This window comes from Oryza sativa, chromosome 11, assembly GCF_034140825.1.
Source record: "Oryza sativa Japonica Group chromosome 11, ASM3414082v1".
In the NCBI taxonomy this organism is placed as follows: domain Eukaryota; kingdom Viridiplantae; phylum Streptophyta; class Magnoliopsida; order Poales; family Poaceae; genus Oryza; species Oryza sativa.
In genome coordinates, this window is record NC_089045.1 from 30,497,641 (window position 1) to 30,520,352 (window position 22,712).

Here is a 22,712-nt window from a genome sequence, read left to right on the forward strand (position 1 = left end):
AATCTATCTCCCTCCTCAGTGGGCAAGGTCCTCCTTTTATATCTTAAGGGGATACCGCATGCACCATTCTCCCCCTCTCCCTGGGGACTTACTCTACCTTTTCATAAATGGATGGAGATTTGCATGGTTGCCGTCCGAGTCACCTTCTGATGGGACGGCCCACAACCACCTCCACTTCCGCCTGGAGCAGACGCGTCGTGGAATTGTGGCCGCCTGCTGACGACATGACCGGAGTCAGACCAGTCACGTCGGTCATTCTTGTCCACCACGTGTCAGCTTAGCAATCTATATGTTCGCCCTTCTTCAGACAACATTTTGCTTGTAATGGTTAGGATGAAGCCTGGCATATATCTGGTCAAGACTAACGTGCCATCTCTGGGAGGTAACACGCTAGCTCCAGCTAGGGTCGAGCGCCTAGAAGCCCTCGTCCTGACGGGATGGGGCGAGGTGTGCGTCAGACCGCCTGCCATCACCTAACCCGCGATCTGACCGGTCTGTGACTGGTCACAGACCGGATAAAAGAGTGCACTGCACTGCGTTGCATGCGTCGTGACACGCTCAGCCAAACCGCAATAAATGTGGTTAGGTGAGCCCCACTGTGCTCACCTAACCCATACACGCGGAGCGAAAACCCACGAGGGGTCGGGGCGCCCTGGCCCTCGGGGCCGAGGGGGGTGCAGCCCGACCCCCTCGGGGGGACTAAGAGGAGGGCGAACACATCACCCTCGGGCCCGACGTCCCCCGAAGGTGCCAGGCCACGTGGACGATTGTGTCTGCCTCAAACCTCTAGTCATGATACTCCCGATCCCATGTCACCGACACATGTGTCCAAACATTTGATGTGACGGAATTTTTGAAAGTTTGAAGAGAACTAAACACTGTCTGAAATAGAAGTCATTAAATGTAAAGAAAACCGTGATACATCGAATAATCAAATAAAGGGGTGGCTAAGGAATAAGAGGTAGCGACTGAAATCGCTTTTAAAATCTATAAAATTGTTCGATCTTTTGAAGTCCTAAAATAATGAGACAGCTATTTAACAAAATATAAAAAAACTCATATGTAAAAGAAGATAATTTTATATGGACGGTAGCCGCGCAATTGCGCGGGCCACCCTGCTAGTTAACTTAATGAGTAATAGAAAAATAACCTTCACGTTCGCTCTCACAACATAAAAATTACCACGTTAATCCGAGAAAAATCAGAAAAATAGAAAAAAGTCAAAAGGAAAAGGATTGTTAAAACGCGTGATAAACTTACTCATGCATGGGCATAAGTCATAACATGGAAACGGACAAGAGTCCTTTTTGAAAAATGTGGTGTCCGTATAGATATATAGATGTGGTGTCCATATAGAACACCTGTGCATGGAAGGAATCTTTAGGGAAAAAAATAAGCACCGTTGCTATATTCATATACAACACAAATTACTAGCGATTTAGTACCTATATATATGTGTTGGCTCATTGCCTTTTTGAACAGTATATTACATCTCATAAGTAGGTAGGCGCAAGCAAATCGTAAATACAAAGCACTTCAAAGGAGAAATTCTCTTAATAATCGGACAAAAAGAAAAAATTGAGTCTATTTAGAATATAAATAGCTGAAATTCAAAATTAAAAATAAGGATATTTGAAAGAAGACTATAGTCTATACAGATATACAATTTAAAACTAATTAAAATTCGGAATTAATAAATAAAAAAATTAAAACTAGAGGTTAGAGTTCATATAGCACTAGAATTTAGAAATTAAAAAATTCAAATTAAAAATATAAGTAATATTGGAAGAAGAGTCTAGGGTCCGTATAGAATATAATTTAGAAATAACTAAAATATAGAATTAAAAATAAGAAATATTGAAAGAAGGGTTTAGAATTCAATAGAAATACAATTTATAAATAATGGAAGTACAAAATAATAAAAAAAGAAATATTGGAAGAAAAGTCTGGAGTCCATATAGAATATAATTTAGAAATCACTAAAATATATAAAAAAGTAAGGAATATTGAAAGAAGAGTTTATAGTTCAATAGAAATATAATTTATATATAATGGATATCCAAAATTGTCGGAGACACTCCGGACCCATCATTATATATGCAAGATGAAGTGAATCACTTCAAGTCATCTAACACACATAATGAAACATCCGACGTCTCGAGAGAAGGATATTGGCGACATGGGTGGTCCTTTAGCCTGCTAGTCAACTTCAGCCTGAGATGTACCCGTCAAACCACACGAAAGCGGCGACCAGATATGTTACACATTCCGACTTGACAAAAATGGCTAAAGATATATCACATCTCAAATATTCTTAACTCATACTCATGTGAATCTAGTTCCCAAGATGTGCACTAGATTCACACTTTTATCTCAAGCATAGATATACATAGCAAATACATGTAAGATGAAAGAGATCAGTTTATAGTTCAATAGAAATATAATTTATATATAATGGATATCCAAAATTGTCGGAGACACTCCGGACCCATCATTATATATGCAAGATGAAGTGAATCACTTCAAGTCATCTAACACACATAATGAAACATCCGACGTCTAGAGAGAAGGATATTGGCGACATGGGTGGTCCTTTAGCCTGCTAGTCAACTTCAGCCTGAGATGTACCCGTCAAACCACACGAAAGCGGCGACCAGATATGTTACACATTCCGACTTGACAAAAATGGCTAAAGATATATCACATCTCAAATATTCTTAACTCATACTCATGTGAATCTAGTTCCCAGGATGTGCACTAGATTCACACTTTTATCTCAAGCATAGATATACATAGCAAATACATGTAAGATGAAAGAGATCGAATTACAAATAATAATTAGATACACGGCCGACCGGCCAAATAAAAATATTGAACAGCGAAAGCTTGACTACCCAATCCTTTCGCTTGACTACCCAATCCACAGGCACACCATTTAGGGGTTTACCCCATTAAGTTCACGTCCTAAAAGAAGCAGTCGATACCCGCATCACTCAAAATTAGACTAAGTCTATAACCTGCAAGCAAATGATTATTTCAGTAGCAAGAGTCAGTACATTATTTCTAATAATGTACTGGCAAGCACAAGACAAGCCTAACAAACTACATGCAAGGCATATAATCAAGGAAGACCATATGTAGTTAAATTTTAGCATAAAGCAAGTTTTAGTTACATAAAACATTTCCAAACAGATTTGCTTTTGAATAAAATTCAGCAAGCAAGTACTTAGCATATGGGCATCAAAGTAGGCATTAATCAAGTATAAATATGCACCTCAGTGCCATCCATGGCAGCAAGGAACTAATTCTCAAATCTCTACATAATTTGAAGGTAATTTCAGCATTTAGAAGAATAAATGCAAGTCTATACTCAATAGATATTTACATGCCGCTCATGACCGTGAGTAGACCGTGAGTATGGCTAATCGATTAGTTTTTATAACTCTGCAAAGTTTGGACAGCTTTACCCACAAGATGTGAATCGCTCTAGTTTGTCTGGTACCCGTCGGTACCACCACACTCTACACATTGAGTGCGATCTAACTCTACACATTGAGTGCGATCTAGAGGTCACAACGAGGCTTTTACATTAAGTATTGTCTAACCTTGCATGAGCACGATAAGTGTGAATCCATCCTAGGCTTAAGTCCTAGAACCTTTAGGTGGCGGGCACACGCCTTAAATCTAACGCTGTGGCGGCGAACACATCCGTTCCCCCACGAGGCACGTTATCGTTGTATTGGACAGACTTAGACGCCCATGCTGTGAGGTGAAACAGTACACTCGTCCCTTCACAGAAATACACACAGCTAATAATATTGGCTAGCTCTAAAATTCAACACACACATGGGTAGTTCCTATAGGTAGCCCACGGTACACTCGTGGCCCCTACCTATACTACAACGGCCTCCTGAATACAAGGTTAGACAAGTGCTTAACTTAATAGGCCAAGGTCTCCCCATAAAAACATATATGGATGTACGGTAAACATAATGAACTGACATCGAGTGAAATCCTTAGATCGGTTTGGGCACACTCTCCCCCTATCGGTACACAACTAATCACCATATGTGTACCACTTGAGGCCCAAACCTTAAATCCATGTTTTCCATAATTTTATTTGTTAAAAACATCAATGATCAAGTTCTGTTCAGATTATCATAAAACCATTTTTCATGTTTGTAATGAGCTCATAATGACAAGTATTTCCAATCTAAGCATGGTAAGCAATATAGTGTCATGGTGACATCAAAACTCATATTTAAAGTGGTATGGATATAATATTCCTATGGTTAGGAGAGAGGGATATGGCTATATGTGGAGTTATGGTGATAATGCAAGTAATAGGTGTTTGTCTAACAAGTTTTACAAATTTTAATGGATTAGTGTACAATCGACATGCAAGATTTGCAAACATTTTCAATAACCTCCAAAATATAAGTTCAACTTGTTCAAAGAGAGAGGGAGGTGGGACTTGCCTTGTTACCGGGAAATATCAGCACCTAATTCACTTCTTCACCGTTTATGCAATCATCTATATAAAGTACACGTTATGCAATTAAACACCAAAATATGTGAAAAATCCAAAATGCTCTAAAATGCATGGTTTGTGCACAGTGAGTAGGTGCTGGTCTAAGGTGAATTTAGGTGAATTTCACTTTATCTCACTCCATTTGAGAGTTATGAATTTTAGAAGTTTGCTTCGATATAGTGTAGTATTTACTTAGGTACTGCTATGAAATGCTTTTGTAAGGTGATTTTTTTATTAAGTTTGAGTTTGCTGAGGTGACGATATGTGTCTTCTAAGATTAACACAATTGGTTTCACAATTTTTAGAGTTAATATGAATTTCTAATGTATTTTGGAAGTTATAACGTGTTGTATGTTTATAGTCCCTATATATGCTTGATCTATATGTTTCATATCCAGAACATGTTAATTTATGATTTGGCTAAGTAAAGTGAATGATTTTATTATTTAACCTACCTTTAATTCACAAGATTTAGGGCTTACATTATATTTGTTTCATATATGCTAACTAGATGTGACTTATGTTAGTAACTTGATATATATATATATATATCAACTATGGATTAACTATATGAGTTAAGTGTGTTAAGTTTTGATGAAAGGAAGTGGAACTTTATCTTTTCTGGTCCATTTAGCTTTATTTGTTTTATTTGAAGTTTGTATGCATTATACATATAGATTTGACTTAATCATTAGTATGTGATTACTATCTACTTTACTAATTCAAGGTTTAGAGAAGTTTTAAGTACAGAGGGTGCCACATTTTATTTTATATTAGGGAAGGGCACATTTGATGGTTCTATAGAAGTTTGGTTCACTCCATTTGGACTAAAGATGAAATTTCTACAAATTTTACAATTTGAACTGTACACTAGGTTCATATTTCCTTATATAAATATTTAGGGGCTATTCATGTACTGTAAGTGTGTATTTTTATTTTATAACTTTAAAGTGCATTATTTGGTGATTCTACAGAACTTGAGTTTACTAAAAAATGAGTTAAAATAAATGTTATATGAATTTCCAAAGTTCAGCTTGTCTAAAACTAGTTATTTAGTAGATAATACTTTTAGAGGCTTTTAATGCAAAGTAAGTATGTCTTTTTATTTTACTTTTGCATAGAGAATATGTTGGTGATTCTGTAGAATTTGATTTTACCGCAAAATGAGTTAAATTGGATTTTATATGCATTTTATAATTTCTTACTTGTTTTATGTTTCCTTTTTCTTAGATAATATTTAGTGGTAGATCTTGTACTATAAGTGCCACTTTTTATGTTATAACATGAAAGTTCATCATTTTGTGAATCCATAGAAATTGATTTTAAGGAGTTAAGATGAATTTGTTATGCATTTTTGAAGTTTATAGTAGTTTTCAACAATTCAGCACATGTTTAATTCAGTTTTCGTTAAGAGTACTTCATATTCTTATATAATTACGAGTAGGTCCTGCTACAGTGTTGTGTGTATTGTATCTTTGCATTACAGACCCTATAATTTGTTAAATTTTCAAAGTGAAGTCCTGATTCCTTCTCTATCGATCCAGCAGTAGAGCCGCCATGAGCGGCACCTCTGCTCGCCGGCGCCGGCGACAAACGGTGACTTGGTTGGGGGTGCGACCAAAAGACAAAATGAAGAGAATGTTACTGCGATTCCATTCCTCTACTTTTCTCGGTCGTTGGTGACCGGAGTTGCGCTAGCGGCGAGTCCGAGCGGAAGGTATCTTTGGGTGACGGTGCATGTGTGTCTACGGCCATGTACTCGCTAAATGCGTGCATGCATGTGAGTGCTAGAGGTTCAAGGGTTCTCACCGAGGGGCCTGACAATGCTAGCAAAGCTTGGACGGCAGCAGCAGCTCGCGGGACGGCTTGGAGGCGATGGAGAGCTTGGCGTCACGGCGATGGCTCGATCCACAGCATGCATGCCAAAATCATTTCATGCAACATGTGAAACACCATCCCAGGTTGCTACTACTGCAAGCAATCGACCAATGGCTCACCGGTAAAGGCGGAGTCGGCCATGGCAACGGCGGTGGGCGCCGAGGAAGAAGGGGTTTGATCTCCCTCTCCGGTGCACCATTATCCGGGGTTCTTGAGGGTAAATGGAGAGGAGGTCGTGGTGATGAAGATGGCGCGGTGGCTCGGCTTGGCTTGGTCCAGAGTGGTTGGAACGACGGCGATGTCGTGCGGCGGCGCTCCGTGCGTGCTCCAGAGCTTCCAGGGGCGACGCCGCGTTTCCGCTGATACAAGGGATGAAACAAGATGGAATCAAAAGAGGGAATGTTCGGCATGGGAAGTAGATTAGGGAACGAAAAAGGAATTGAGACGACCGTGGCTTGTTGACGAACGCGTCCATCATCTTATTCGCGGCTGGTAAGGGAGATGAGGGAGAAAGGGAAGGTGGAGCTCGCTCCCTCTCGGTGTTCACGGCATTGGAGTGAAGAGGAAAGCTGGGCGATGCTGCTGAGGAAGGTGTAGGTGAGGATCGGCGTTGTCACACAAGGGAGCACGCGTCGAGCATGCAGGCGCAGCTCTCTTTCTCTCTCTCGTTCTCTCTCGGCTGCTGAGCGGTGGAAAGGGAGCGACAGAGGTGAAACTGGCTCCAGAGGCTGCCAAGTGGGCCCTGGTTGATGGAACCAAGACAAGGGAGAGAGAGATGGGTATGAAACTAAGTGGAGATGAGTTTTGGACGAATTTCAGAATTTTTCTCTCCTCCCCAATTTGTTTATTCATAGTTTAATGTGTGGAGTAGATAAATTAGAGTGGATTTTTCTGGAGGTAGATGTATGTACCTAGTTTCTATTTTCTTTGGTTGCACACAAAAATTATGTGTAGTTTGCTCACAGAAAAATAGAGAAAAGAGGCTATGTAGAAACTAGTTTGAATTTTTAGGAGGTCTAAACAGAGGATAAAAATTCTGGAAAAAAATATATTTATTCATTTTAAATAATCTAGCATTTTAATAACTTATTTTACCTATATACTTCTATGCAGTTTGGTGCATATTTTGATGGGTTAGGATTTTAGCTGATTAAGGTTTATAATTAGCCTATTAGTTGACTGCATTGACTGATTTATTTGAGGTATCAAATTTAGTTATTAAGTTGTACCAAAATTATAGTGAGTTGGATATATTGATTAGCACTTGCAAGAATTTTTCCATGATTTTATCTTGCATGATCTATTCTTGATAATTTGCAAAGCTTATCTTCATAGGTATGTTTACACTTTATAAATGCATCTAAATTATTATAAGGATTAATTATGTTTGGTCTTCTCCTAACCTGAGGTGATGTTATTTGTCTTCATTTTCATGCCCCTATAATTATTACACATGAATGTCTTTAGGTTTGCTTAGTTAAGTTATCTTGTATTCATGTTCATGAACCTAACATGAAATGAAAACCAAAATCCAAATTACATAAAAAAAACTCAAGTCAAACTAACGCACTTATGTATATGCATGCACACATTTATGTTTGCACTCTTGTCTTAGGTTATAATTGAAAAGGTTTTAATTTGTTCTCAATTTTTATTCATGCAAGAGTTCGATCAACTTCATCTAGGTTTAAAATAAAAATTTTTGGTTCACAAAATTAAAGAACTTTCCTTTCAACTAGTTTTGAAAAAAATTGCTTAGCCCTAGAATTCGGGTATGTTACAAAAATAAAAAACGAACATTAGAATAAGAATGTAGAGTAAAAACAGTAATTTAGAACTAAATGAAATTCGGAATAAAAATTAAAATTTAAAAGTATAGAAATATAATTTAAAATAACTAAAATTAAAAATTAAATATAAGGAATTGGAAGAGAGGCGGTCCATGTAAAAATACAATTTAGAAATGACTAAAACTAAGAATTAAAAAAAATATTGAACGGTCAAACATGCGCTAAAAAGTCAACGGTGTCAAATAAAACGACACGGAGGGAGTACAATTTAGTAATAACTAAAATTCAAAATTAAAAACAACTAATAACTATCACGTGTATACAATACTATATTACACATTAGTTTGTTTGGTCATATTAGTACAAAATTTAAAATTATATATTTATATTTTAACAATAATATATATATATATATATATATATATATATATATATATACACCAGCTCTAGCCTAGGGCAGTGACTAGGGGTCTAGTCACCAGATATGAGGATAGGTATGCAGTATCTATATGCAATCTTGGATGTGAGATTAGTATGTGACAATTGGATGGCAATCCAGGTTGTTAATTTTTTTTTATATTATTATGCAAACATAAATGCAGTACAGGAAATAAAGACAAGCTGTAAATACGAATTATATACAAGATATAGAATTAGATATTCAGAACATAGTAGGTTTATATAGAACGGTTCAGGTGTTCATTCATATACCTTGATAGGTTGAAGGTAGATCCTTCTGAAGATTACACCAAGGACTTGGTACAACACGTTCGTAATTATACAGGTACAGGACTCTCACAAGGACTCTTACATAGACTCTCACACTTAGACTCTCATGAGTCTTTTATTTAGGTTATACTATAGTACTAACACTTAGATGGAGTGGAGTGGAGTGTGATGGCTGGTGGAGAGGTGAGAGGAATGGTTGAGTGAGATGTGTTGTGTGTGAAATGCGATGCCTGTGGAATGTGATGATGAGCCCCTTATATAGCGCTCGGTAGAGAATCTTTATGATATCTCTTCTTGACCTCAAAGAGTTTATGATACCCCTTTAGACTTTATGGAGAGAATCTTTGGTGATGACGCTTTAGACCTTTAATAAAGATGTCATAATATCGCCTTTTGACTATGGACTCATCTTATCTGGAATAGTGTAGATTCCTTATCTTGAATAGTGATCTTTGTCGGGGATGACAAGATCTTTATTCATTATCTTCGTTGATTATTATGGGTGCTGATTGCACCGTGTCGATCTCTGACGGCTCTGTTTTCTGAAACCACTGAGCCAGGCTTCTGTAGTAACTTTTCTTGGAGCATTCATTTTCAAAATCTGGTTTAATTATGCGCCCTGCTCCCTTGAAGTATTCATAACTTTGGTTGTAATATTTGCTAATAAAAATCCTTGTGATCTTGTTTTGGAAAACCGGCTGATATTCATAATCTGTGGTGATAGCTTCTTCAATTTCTGCAGCTTCAGAAAATAATCTCCAATTTTCATGATTAGCAATTGTTGTATATATTTCTTCCTCTTCATCCGATAGTTTGCTAGTACCGTCTTCTTGAAAATTAAATTGTCCATTCATGATATATATATAATGAATTGCTGGACGAACAGGTGGTGTGAATTTTGGTGGTATGGAGGAGAAGATAATCCTGTATCTTCCATGTCCAAGTCTCCTGTAGACATCTTTCACAGCGCTTCCTAAATCAGATTGAAGGATCTGATCGAGGGTTGCATAGATGGAATTCACAAGACCATGATCTATAATGGTTTGGAGAGATATTTCTTCATGGTTGTATGTGGGTAGATTCCAGAATCTTTGGAGATTTATCTCAGCTTTGAGAACCAGGAATCTATAGGATGGGTCAGAGATTGCCTGGTCATCTAGCCTTAAGAGAGGGAGCATATATATGATTACTCTTATGGCTGGGTTTCTTTCTCTTCCTTCTAAGAGATCAAAGAAATAATCTTGGAGTCCAAGGAATATTTTCATTTGTCTCTCCTTAAACTTTTGCCAAACAAGATTGAAGATGTCTTGCCCAAAGCAGGATAAAGTTTGCTCCGTCTTGAAGCTTAATCTAGGTTGGAGATTTTCGTATGTAGAACTCATGGGATTTTGGCTTTTAAGTTTCTTTTGGCAAGAATCTTTGTAGGCACAAGATCTACATGGTGCTTTTGGCTGGGTCCGGAGTATATATTGTGGAAGGAATGAATTGGGATGATTATGCAGTATGTATAGTGTTTGGGGAATGGTATCATGTCTTTTTGTGGATGATGATGGTTTATTATGTGGAAAAGATTGCAATAGGTTATTGATATTTATGTGGAAAACAACCATGCTCGAATACCTTGGTATTCTTATCTGTTGCCATAGATTGTTCAACTTCCATGGGAAGTTTATCTTGGCCATCACGGGATTTCTCCTCGCGATAATCTAGTAACCTCTCCTCATGATGAGGGATATCTTGTAGTTTAGCCCTTTTTTCTGTTATCTTTTGATCTGAGGTCACAAAGTTTTTGAAATAATATGCTAGGCCATTTAAGGCATGAGCTTTTTCTTTTTTGTTTTTTGTCTGCCACAAGAGGTTTAATAACCCTTGTTGTAGCTCTGTTACTCTGAAATTGTGATTAAATCGTTCTTCATGGCCTCTGGGCAGTTGGGGCAGTCTCCATGAACTCATATTCGTGAACCATTCAGACTTCTGTGAAGCCATTTCCTTGCATATATATTCAAAATTTTTAGTAGCTTTTAATAAATATCTATCTTCCCATGATGTCTTACCTGTCAAGTCCATAGATTTTGGAAGATATGATGGGAAAGAATTGTCATGTAAATATATTGTATTCACAATTTGTTCTCTTTTGGTCTGAACAAGCTGGTCAAGAATCTCATCTATGTTAGACGAAAATCTTAGGCTCACCTGCTTGCCCATTATCTCAAATTGAATATCTTCGTTTGTGACAAGGAAGGGACGAATGAGTGATAAAAACGGTGTTCCTAAAATAACATCTTGCTTAAGATTTTTAACGATTAGAAAAGATGTTTTAATGCAAACTTCAGATATGCAAATATAGGTATCAGGGATTTGATATTCTACTGTTAAAAGTCCTCCATCTGCCCCACGAATTCTGTGGGCGGCTTTACGGAAATATTTATGAGGGATAATACCTTCTCGAATGCAATTGACATCAGCACCAGAATCAATTAAAGTGATATGCTGAAAGTAGGATCCGTCTATAAAACGATACATAACTTCTGTGTACCATTTTTGCTTCATTTATTTTTGAATGGTTCCAACAACCTGATCATCTTCTTGAATTGGTTCGTCCTTTTCTTCCATATGGAATCCCTCTTTTAATTCTAACATGTATAGACGCTTTCTTATTTCTTCTAAATCTTGTTTCATAATTTTTTGTTCTTCGAATAGGCTGATCAAATCTGGTTTCTCATTCTTCTTTTTCTGTTCATCTAATCTTTTGAACACTTCATCAATAGAGAGGAATTTGCTCTTTTGAATATCCTTTTTTAGTTTATCCTTATCAGTCTTGACTCTTGAAAGGAATTTTTCGAGAACTCTTCTTTTTTCTTCTGGATCTTGAATGGTTTCAAAAGTATCGAGAACAAATTCTTCTAAACTGGTTAGAACGAGTATATTTTCATCAGACTCTTCTTCTGAATTATCTGGCTCATAACAAGAGCAACCACTGTCTTGGCAGCAATTAATCTCTGCATTTTTTTCTTCATCTGAACTTGAGTCATTGTCTATATTATTTAGTATTGCTTCAAGTTTTTCTTTAACATCTTCTGATTCTGAATCTAACAAGGCTTGGATCTCTTTTTTAACTTTAGATTTGAAACATCTGTTAGCTATGTGTCCTTTCAAGCCACATTTGTAACAAATGGTTTCTTTGCTTTCAGTGTCTTTTGTTCTTATATTCTTATTGTAAATTCTTTTTGGTTTTCTTTTGGTAGCTTGAAAGCTCATCTTGCTTTTATCATTTGATTTTGTCATTGGTTTGGAATGGGTTTTTCTTTTTCTATGGACATAAGGATCTTGAAAACCAAACTGATAGCAAAAATCTCCCATTTCTCTTTTACCAAGAATCCTTTGTTTTTTGAGTTGATCTTTGATTTTTAGGTCATTGCAAAGCTCAGCCCCCACCAATTGTATCTTTTGTGTGATTTTTCCAATATCTAGATAGTGATAATTTATACTCCCTCCCCCTTCTTTTCTTAGGGAATTTCTAACCTTTTCAGCAAATAAAGGAGGTAAACCAGAAATATATTTTTCTTTATTTCCATTAGCTATGCAGTCATTAGCATACATAATCATTTGATGACATAAAGTAAAGATTTGATATTCAGTAAAGCCATCTAAGTTCCATTCTACAATTTCTTTGCCATTGTAGTAAGTCATATTTTGAATCTGAGGCATTTCCTCAAACTGTAGGTCTGCATAAGTTGGTCGAGGGTAATAATTCCTAGTTGTGGAAGTAAGAGTAGAAGGTTTAAAAATCTTATTGACCATATCATATTTTTCATTATCAGAAATCTCATTGATATTTTTATTTACTTTTAAATTATTTAGTTTTAAGGCTAGCTCACTGACTAGTTCTTCAGAAATTGCGGATCCAAAAGCCTTTTGTTTTCCAAGTTTGATGTTAGGATCAATTGTTGGGACAAACATAGGACTAACAGACTGAGAACTAGAAGACTGAGAATTAGAGGGAATATTTATCTTTACCTCAGGTCTTCCTGTTTTGTAGCCTTCCATAAGGATTGTCTCTATTCGATCTGTTTGTTGACCAAGAGAACGTAGAGATATATTTGCATAATTTTGTTGTTCTACCAAATGTCCTATGTGTTCAACCTTTGCTGTTTCTCCATATGTATTTTTAGAAATACTTTTTAGTGGACAAGCTTTTCCTCCATTATGAGATAATTGAATGGATTCAAATGGAGGATGAACAGAGTCTACCTTGTTTCCACTGGTTGTTTCCCATTCTGTAGAAACCTTCTTGATAACAGTTAAATCTTCTGCTTCGGATTTTTGCTCTTTTTTCATCATGTTTTTTTCTTTGAAGAATTCTTCGAAGTGTCTGACTTGGCTACTTTCATTCCAATCAAAGAAAAAGATGTTCTTCCTTTGTTCTCTCATTTCTTTGTGCCAAAGTTCTCTTATCTTTAGTCTAAATGGTTCATCGACCCTTTCAAAGTATCTTTTCATCTTGGGTCGGTTCTTTTGAAGCCTGAGTTCTTTTTTAAGCAAATCTTTATCAATTTCAAACTCATCCTCTTCTATGGCAATAACAAAGCCAACATCAAGCTCGATAACATTGATATCGAAGTCTGAGATTGAAGGTTCGTCGGAGTTGTCTTCATAGGTAGCATAGACAACATTTTGAGGTTTTGTCCTAGGCCTAGAATCTAGACTGACAGAAGGTCTAGACTGGAGAAAGGCTTTTTGTTTTGAAGCAAATGTTATCTCAACATCTCCGTCTGGTGTTTCAATCAAGGATTCGACTTCCGATTGATCCATAGACTTAGGTTCAACAGCTTGAGATAAAACCCATTTCTCTGGCAGGGTGATCTCATCCCATTTTAGGGTTTTGGGGGTAGTACATCTATTATTAGGATTGGTTTGAAGGAGAGTGGTTAGGCCTTTTGGTGTATAATGTTTGGCACAAGGTGCTAAAGTTGTCATGGCTTTGTAGTAAACTCTGTAGGTAACGGAGATGTTTTCACTCCCTGGTTCTAGTTCATAACCAGATGTTTGTAAGTTGAGAGTGAGAACTTTATGGATATTTGTGTCTGAGAGGGATACAGAAAAATCAGGAAAGGTGTTAAAATAAACAGGACCATTACTGAGGCTGGCTTCCACCATGCCAAGTAAGGAATCTTTGAACCTTTTATTTCTGCAATCTCTTAGACAAGCCAGAACAGAGACGTTCAAACCCTTTCTAGTCAAGGATCTGATAGCAACTTGTATAAGACCAAAGTGAAGGTAGTGATATTGATGTTTAGCTCTTATAGAATTGATTTCTCTTTCTGAAAGAAGATGTAGGGTTTCGTGCAAAGAACTAATTGGAATAGTTTTTTCAATTGTTTTAATATAGTAGTCACTAAGTAATGAAAAAGTACCTACATGATATATTTCCTTAATATTAACCTTAGGAATCTTCCAGTTGGAAATACTTTTCTCAATATCCTCAAAAGATATAGATGAAGCATTCTTTACCGACATAGTGCCAGCAGACTTCTCGCTACTGCACAAGGCTACAGATCGATCAGTGGCTCTTCGTGATCTAACCAACCAAGACATCTTATACGAAAGATAGGAAGATAGGTAGGTAGTTACCAGACAACGGCGGGGAAATCTCCCACAATTATGATCAACCTATTTGGATATGATGTGTTCCAGTCAACGGCAGGGAATATTTCCCACAATTAAGTTCAACCTTTGCCTTTGATAAGTGCCCAGTCAACGAATTACGCCGACAAACGCCTTCTGCGGCTCAACAAGGCAACGCGACTTCAGGCAACCGATCAAAGGTTCGGGAACTCCGCGACTTCAGAACACCACAACACCGTTCGGGATCACCGCGACTTCAGCACGCTACCCGACCCCTCTCCCCCCCCTTTCGGAGAAGATGGCTGGGGAGGTTATATATATATATATGTGTGTGTGTGTGTGTGTGTGTGTGAGAAAAAAATATAACAATGCTAGCCGCGCAATCTGCGCGGGCCACCATGCTAGTTTGTGTAAAGTGATATATCTATATGAGGGGCAGATATAGCATGTAAGCATGATTAGATTAACTAAATATATTAAAACATCAATATCAGGTAAGATCGGCTGAAACCTCGATTCTACCCTTATTGGCAATCAAAAGGCAGGCTAGAGCTAGAGATTCAAATCACAACTTGGTAGATCAAACTTAACTCATGCAGCACTAAGTATGAAAACAAGCAATATATCTAGACAATCAAGCCCCTGACTGATTTTCATGGTGGTAGATATCTTAGCTAATCTAATCAACAGAATGATTTAGCCGATACTGGCATAACCCTAGAAAAGATCTGGTCGATATAGATAAATTGAACCATTGATATAGATTAACTAAGATATATGATAAACAATGATTATATTAACAAGATTAACATATCTAAAACGATATAATAACCTCAATAATGCAAACCACTGTGACAAGCATTACCTCTTGTGAGGAGATCGAAACCAATGCTCTAACTTGAAGAAAGAACTCGTCGAAAATAACTAAATAAAAAGGTGGCGATGCGCCGAGAGTGTATTGAACGGTTGTTGTTTTCTTATATGGTTCTTGGGATATATTTATACCCATAGTACAAACTTGTCCATGATGGACATGACTCAAACTTTCCTAAGTCACAGAAACACACAAACAAGTCCTTACGGCGGACTCTTGCAAAATCTCTAAGAAACCGACATTAATATTCCTAATTATTAGATACAATTGCCTATAATGGACTGTATCCTTGCACGGCAATGCTTTGCAATCCAATCCGGGCCCATTGCGAACCCAAACACACCTGTATCGGCTACTCTATCCATATCGGCTTAGTTAAGTCCGACTCTGTTCTAGCCGATGCACAACCGAAATTTGGAAACAACTACTTCTCCCTCAAAATCCACCTCGATCTGTTCTTCGACTCCGAGTATCTCTCCAATTTCGCTGTTAATAGGTTGGTAAATCATTTATGAGTTTATTTACTCAGATTTTACACCACATATGATATATATTTCCAGGTGTGGTGAAACCATCTGTCTTTTAGGGACTTAAGCATATTTGTTAAAGCAGTGCGCGCATGGTGTGTGCTCGATACTTTGGAAATTTCTTTATTCACAACATACAAGCTTCTTTATAGATGTTTTGTTATTTGAATTTTCAAAGATGTAGTCAACTTTAGGTTGCTCGCGTCATATTTTATAAAGAAGTCGGTTTTATCACTTGAGTCTTGTTTACTCGGGGGTTTATAATGCATATGCTATTATTATGCTACTTAGGTGGCTTAAAACCACTCAGTTGGTTGATTTATTCATTATCTGACTATATATTTAGTTTGTTCAACTAACCACATAGGCGGAGGCTACACCTATTAGGTGCATCTAGTCGATGCACCTGGGTATATATTTAATTGTTTTTTATTCTTTTCAGCCTTTCACAACCTTCTGAATAGATAAAAGCACTCGGGAGACTATGTCAAAGATGATAGAAACACTCGGCTTTGGAGTAATCTAGCTCGGGAGAAAATTATTTTTTCGACTGTGAAAGTCTCACGGGCTAATATGGAGATTATGGGTACCATATACCTACATGGCTGGCTTATCCGACTGGATATAGGGAATATGTTATATCTATGAAATATGTAACGGACCATGATTTGGGTATTACGTTTTCTTGTGTCTTAAGGAATGGCCTAAAGTTTTGATTCGGTAATATTATAAAGTAGATTAAGTAAACTGATGCCGTATCCGGCTAGGTTCCTCTCTTGGTAACACTGCCCCTCAACCTATATAAGGTGGGCAGGGAGCCCTCCAAGGGCTTAGCCACAATTAGATCGTCAGATCAATATACACCCGGTGGATTCAAATCTCCAAACAGGAATAGGGTATTACCTCTCATTGAGAGGGTCTGAACCTGTCTAAATTCTTGTCTTCGCATCCATCCACTTTTAGGTCTCGTACGCTACCCCCTTTTATTATTGTCAATTTCCAGTTTCGACAACTTTTCAACCATGTTTTCTATTTTATCTTAGTTTCGTCCATCTTTGTCGGTTTGCGCTGTAAACCGTCTATCCTCGCCACGAGAGTGCGATTATCCTTTTGTAGGTTTGTCCCGTAAACCTTTCGTTTGCCCACGAAACGAGTAGTTTTACTTATATCGATCTAAATCAGCCTAGAGGCTTATTTTGATCTCTAGATCTGCTTTGCTAGCCGGTTTAGCTTTTTTTACAAAACCTATCTTGATTTAGCTTTTGCGAGGTTGAGATGGTTGGCGACTCCATATCACCGCAAGTCGTTTAAGTGTGTCGATCGGATTTTGCGACTTTGCCAAAAGGGTTGCCAACAGGATTATTACTAAGGGCTATCAAGAGGGCAACTAGGAGAAATAACCTTCAGGAGGCTACTTGTATTGGTTTCTCTTCATCTAGCTGTGAACATTCAAACAAGTTCCAGCTTAAAAAAGTCATTCACATAGAAGGGAAGATACCGTGCTGTATTGTTTGAGGATGGGAACAGTGTGGCCGTGCGGGAGAACGACTCTGAGTATCTGACTGCCATTTCTATTGCTGAAAATTTTAATGAATCAGGGGTACAATGGTAACCTCAAAATTCCTAAATCATTTTTTCCTTTTCTTTTCTATTTGTTTAACTTGGTATTGTGGGATCCACTAACCATCTAAAAAAATTCCCATTATCTTAAAAAAAAAACTGTCATCCATAAGAGGGACAAACGATGGTTTCATTTGAAAATATCATGGGTAAATCCTTAAACCTAAAAAATAAGAGCAAAATCAAAAACAAAATTAAAAATAAAAATTGGGGTACGAACACAATTCGTTCCACATGACACCAAAGATCAGACTGCACATATATTGCTTAACCAATCAAACGAATGCAATTGTTTAATATTGTTTGTTGCTGTGCTTTTTAATTTATTCGAGCAAGTCCTTCATTTGTTCAATCTGTTTAGACTCTGCTGAAAATTGTCGGCATGCGCATTTATCACTCAAGGTATAAAGGAAGACGTGCGGTAGAGAGGCACGCGTTTTCTTTTAACACATGGAGATGTAAATTCTCTGGGGAGGCTTACGGATCGGGCGCCCGATCTGGGAGCCAAAAAAATCGGGCGCCCGTCCGAGCCGTCCGATCCAGCGCCCCTAATCTCGTCCGTCCGCGCGCATTAAACAGGAGCACGACACATTAGCATGACGTCAGCAGCTTGGATGCATGTAAAACTACTCTAAACTATTTTTTCTCTTAAATTATTTATCCAAATCATGATCCGATTGCACCATTAAATGTGTTGCAATTAAATCTTTAAAACAAGACCACACATGGATATATTCTGATGAAAAAAAAAACTTATTATTGAGTTATTTTTAAATGTTGCACGCTATTTCACAAAGTATATCGGAATTGTTTCACTGAGTAGATCGAAAATGTTCAAACCACCACGTCGACAGCAGCTAGATAGGCTACTCCAAATATTATACTGGTGCGATTATGATGAATAAGAGTAACGACCGGCTTTGGCTAACAGGATCCGAACCTGTATAAAAATCCTCGTCCCCATCTCTTTTACCTCAGTCTCGCATATATCCTAGTACCAACGATCCCCATACTATGCAAATACCGGAATCGCGACATCAAACGTCGACAGTGGCGCGCTAGGTAGGGGGTTTTGGTGCTTTAGGATTCCGACGAGATGTGTTCAAAAGATGGATTCTTCAACAAGAAGCTACTCGTTGACTTCGGACCAGAAAGATCCAACCCAGCCAGAATACGTCTCCCGATGAGATTGGAATCATCTTCATCAGCTATTTGATTCGGCGAGATCAATCAAGCTTAAGATGTCGCTGCCGCGGAGGACATGCGTCTGTTCGGTATTTCCGACCATTTGACGATCGCGAGGATGTTGCCGAAATAATACAACACGCCGACACCTCGAGGGACCGAAACCGACTACTATGCTGATCGACTTTACGCGTGGCCTGGTCGGACTCGGGGTGACAGGCCGGATACACCGTTGTCCAAGATCGCCACGTATTGCTGCTCCCGACATGTGCACATGCATATGCAGACTCAACTAGGTTGTATCCCCGCGGCACTGTTATAAGTATAATGAGAAATAAACACGTAAATAAAAGAAAAAGGTATGTTGACAAAAGAAGAACCGTATGGAGACAACCTAAACATTACCATGCAAGAGTAACAAAGTTATATGTGCCTAAATATTAGTGTTAGCATATTAGCCCAATTAACTGTATAGCACACGCCAAAAATATTTGTAGTTGACAGAAATTGCGAAAGCTGGACGCTATACAGCATCAACCCATCATAGGCATAAGAACATTGACATCAGGCCAAGTGGGCGCGTGATGTTGGAGCGTATACAACATAATCATATATTATGCATAGTGCATTGCATAGAAAAGTTTGCGTAATAGCAAACATATAAAAAGCTATAGCAAATGATAGTAAATGGCAACAGTTAAAGCACAAACCTCGGTGAAGCTCAGAAATAACCCAAGCAAAGGAGGCACATTCAGCTGTGTCGACCTTGGTGTAGATTCTGATCTCTATGTTAATGTTGGCACTGCTGATAGCAGCATTCGTAAATCACAGTAATCAGCAAATTCAGGGAGAGTAAGCAACTTGGGAAAACACGCAAGGAGGATCCTTGTACTGATTGGGAGATTTGGGCGCGGACCTTTCTGCGGCCAGGGAAGATCGTCGAGGGGAATAGATAAGTACAGAAACATCATGCCAAGTCAGTCTTAGATCTGAAACTTCCACTCAAGAATTTTTATCTTTCCCTCATTTAAACCAAATCTTGATTCCTGAAGAAACAAACAAACAAAGAATGTCATTCCATCCACAGAGAAATCAAAAGACAAAAATATTTCTAATCACACCAGGTCGCCAACTGACAAAGCGAAGCATGATAAATACCAAATACAGTGTAGAACGGGAATCAACAATGACAAATAATTTCATATAAGCTACTAATGTATTGATAGGAATTCAATAAATAATATGGCTGATTCTAAAGATTAGCTTTCCGTTTGCAATGTAGACCACTGACTTTCTTATATGTAGACCTAACAAATACATAAGTACATGATTTCTCCGTGCAAACAGTATAAATTTAAGAAGAGATTATGTACAGTATGCTGAGCTGTATTACATCTTGCAATTATCACATAATTAGTTCAAGATATCATTCGTCTCAGCACACAAATTGCGATAATATTGGACTGCACTCGGGCACGATGTTCAGACTATGCACTCACCCAAAACCAACTGGTTCTTGTTACTATTCTCAGCCATTGATGTATGGTCTGACCTATAGATGGATGTGGGAAAGCATGACCAATTCATCAGACAGCAAGGAAGGAATGAAGGGAAGACATGGAGAGCAGGAGCATACATAGCCTAAGTCATAGAAGCTAAAAAGCATGACAACAATTGTAAGAACCTATCGGCATGACCGCTAAACTAAATTAAGACACATTACAATATTAGCATATGCAATCAGCACATTGCAATGATCCTCGTGAGACAGCACTGGATGATTTGTATTTTAAACCTTTATTGATAGTCTAGTTTAAATGGCTCAACAAAGGTCATTCCAATTAGCTAGTTTGTTCCATGCATTACTCAGCGTAAAAAGGATAATTATATTTTGTTAGTGCTTTCCTTTTTGTTGTCAGTTCTTTATGTCAGCTCTACCAATGATAGTAACAGTAACCGTGCATCACACAAATCAGCAATGGTAGTGAAATGAGTAAATAGTCCGGCAGAGCATAGCCACACGCAAGGCGGATCGAGGGGCATTACCTTGTAGTGACTGGGCGCTTCGGTCGGAGCATGAGGTTGCAGGGGCTGAGCGGCTTGTCACATAATCGTCGAGCGAGCTTCAGGGGGTGACGGCGGCGGCGACAGCGGCGGTGGGAGGCAATGGTAGAACTTCAGGGGCACAGGGAAGGATTTTCGATAGGCTTTGATGAGCAGGGGAACAGTTTGGTGAGGTGGTGGGGAATAGACCTCAAATCGGCGGCGGCGGCGGCGGCGGTGGCGAGCCAAGATTTACATCGGCGGCGACGGCGGCGGTGGCAGCGACATGGATCTCCTACCGTCCTCCAGCAGCCAGATGATAGCACGGGCGTTACCGGCGGCGTGGTTCTAAAGGGACGGGAAAGAACGATGGAGCAGACAAAAGACCTAAGGCTCGTCGTGCATCGGACGGCCAGAAACATGCATGGGCTGATCCAATGGCCAGCAAGCACATGAACAGGGCAACAGTAGCGTGGTTGCGTGGCAACAGAAGCAACACAGCAGCCGTACCTCACCAAAAACGCCCAAGCATGCACTGGTTTGCCGTCTTATACATGCACAGAAGACAATTCAACGGTTACCAAGGATAATTATGATAATTAGTGGATTAATTAATTTAATTAATCTACCAATTCCGTAGATACATCCAGCATGTATCTACAAAGGTACGCAATAATTTATATACAATTTACCGTACTTATTTTTCAGATCATACGATATTATCATATATATGATTTATTATGTTTACCTAGAGCATGTTTTTTATACAATATCTATTATGTGAGCACTCCCTATATTAGGCCTACAACGGTTTAATACTGGGGGCTCGCTTTATTTTCTTCAGTATAAATCATGCTTATTTACGGTTTACATAATGCCTGATATTTCATCTGCTCGTTATATCCTGATAATACTAGAAGATCCATGCAGTTTTTTGAGTACATGTTCGATATTCTCTGCTATATGTCTTGCCTTCTAGAAAATATTTTTCAGGAACAACTGAGCACTCGAGTAGGTTGTGGTCGAGCACTGTTGATGAAAAAAATCGAACACACCAGCCTGGGAGATCTGCTTAGCTTTAGTGCAGGTCCAAAGGTTGATGGGATACGGGCGTACCAGTCAGTTTGATCCTGCAACTGACAAGATATGCAAATAATAGATCAAAACAGCAGATCGGCTTACAAGCCGATGAAGTAGTTCCAGCCGATAGCTGATAATAGCCGATGCCGATACCAGCCGATAGCGATAGGGTTTAAGCAATCGGCTATATGTCCAATGTAGATAATGATATAAAGGTGATCGGCTGATGATGATAAATAACAATAATATATCAACATAATCCAGTAGAAACCAATCGGCTAACAATATGATGTAATAGAACAAATACTGATCCGAAGGGTAAATAATACATCGGCTGGAGGTCCGATGTCATAAAAACCACAGGATTAGATAAATCAATGAAACCTTTGTTGTCATTGGCTAAATCCAACTTATATATACAATCCTTATAAGCCGATGCAACGTCCAGATAATTCATCGGCTAAAACCTCGATGAAACCCTTATTGGCAGTCAACAAGCAAGCTAGAGATTATGGTTCTAAGCACGACTTAGTAGATCAAACCTAACTGATGCAGCACTAAGTATGAAAAGAAACATAATATCTAGACAATCAAGCCGTTGACTGAGTTTTCAGGGTGGTAGATGTCTAAGCTAATCTAATCTAGCAACATGATTTAGCCGATACCGGCAGAAACCCTAAAACGAGAAGCAGCCGATAGAGCTAAATTGATATGCTAAGACTAGATTAACAGAGACATATGATAAATAGGTAGGCAAATATATCATCCAAACCAGAGCAATCCAAGAGGTCGAATGTACTGATTCAGCCTTGAACGACGCCGACGTAAAC

General features: G+C 38.3%; 2 long non-coding RNA genes across 2 annotated transcripts; both read right to left on the minus strand.

Annotated features, from left to right (window-relative positions):
* Positions 1 to 2,676: 2,676 nt before the first annotated feature.
* On the minus strand, positions 2,677 to 6,967 carry LOC136354123 (uncharacterized). Its single transcript, XR_010737901.1, has 3 exons — positions 6,341 to 6,967; positions 4,479 to 4,534; positions 2,677 to 3,017 (listed from the first exon to the last, which is right to left on the minus strand). It is a non-coding gene; the product is annotated as an uncharacterized lncRNA (long non-coding RNA).
* A 12,318-nt stretch (positions 6,968 to 19,285) lies between these two features.
* On the minus strand, positions 19,286 to 21,152 carry LOC136354124 (uncharacterized). Its single transcript, XR_010737902.1, has 2 exons — positions 20,806 to 21,152; positions 19,286 to 19,805 (listed from the first exon to the last, which is right to left on the minus strand). It is a non-coding gene; the product is annotated as an uncharacterized lncRNA (long non-coding RNA).
* Positions 21,153 to 22,712: the final 1,560 nt, after the last annotated feature.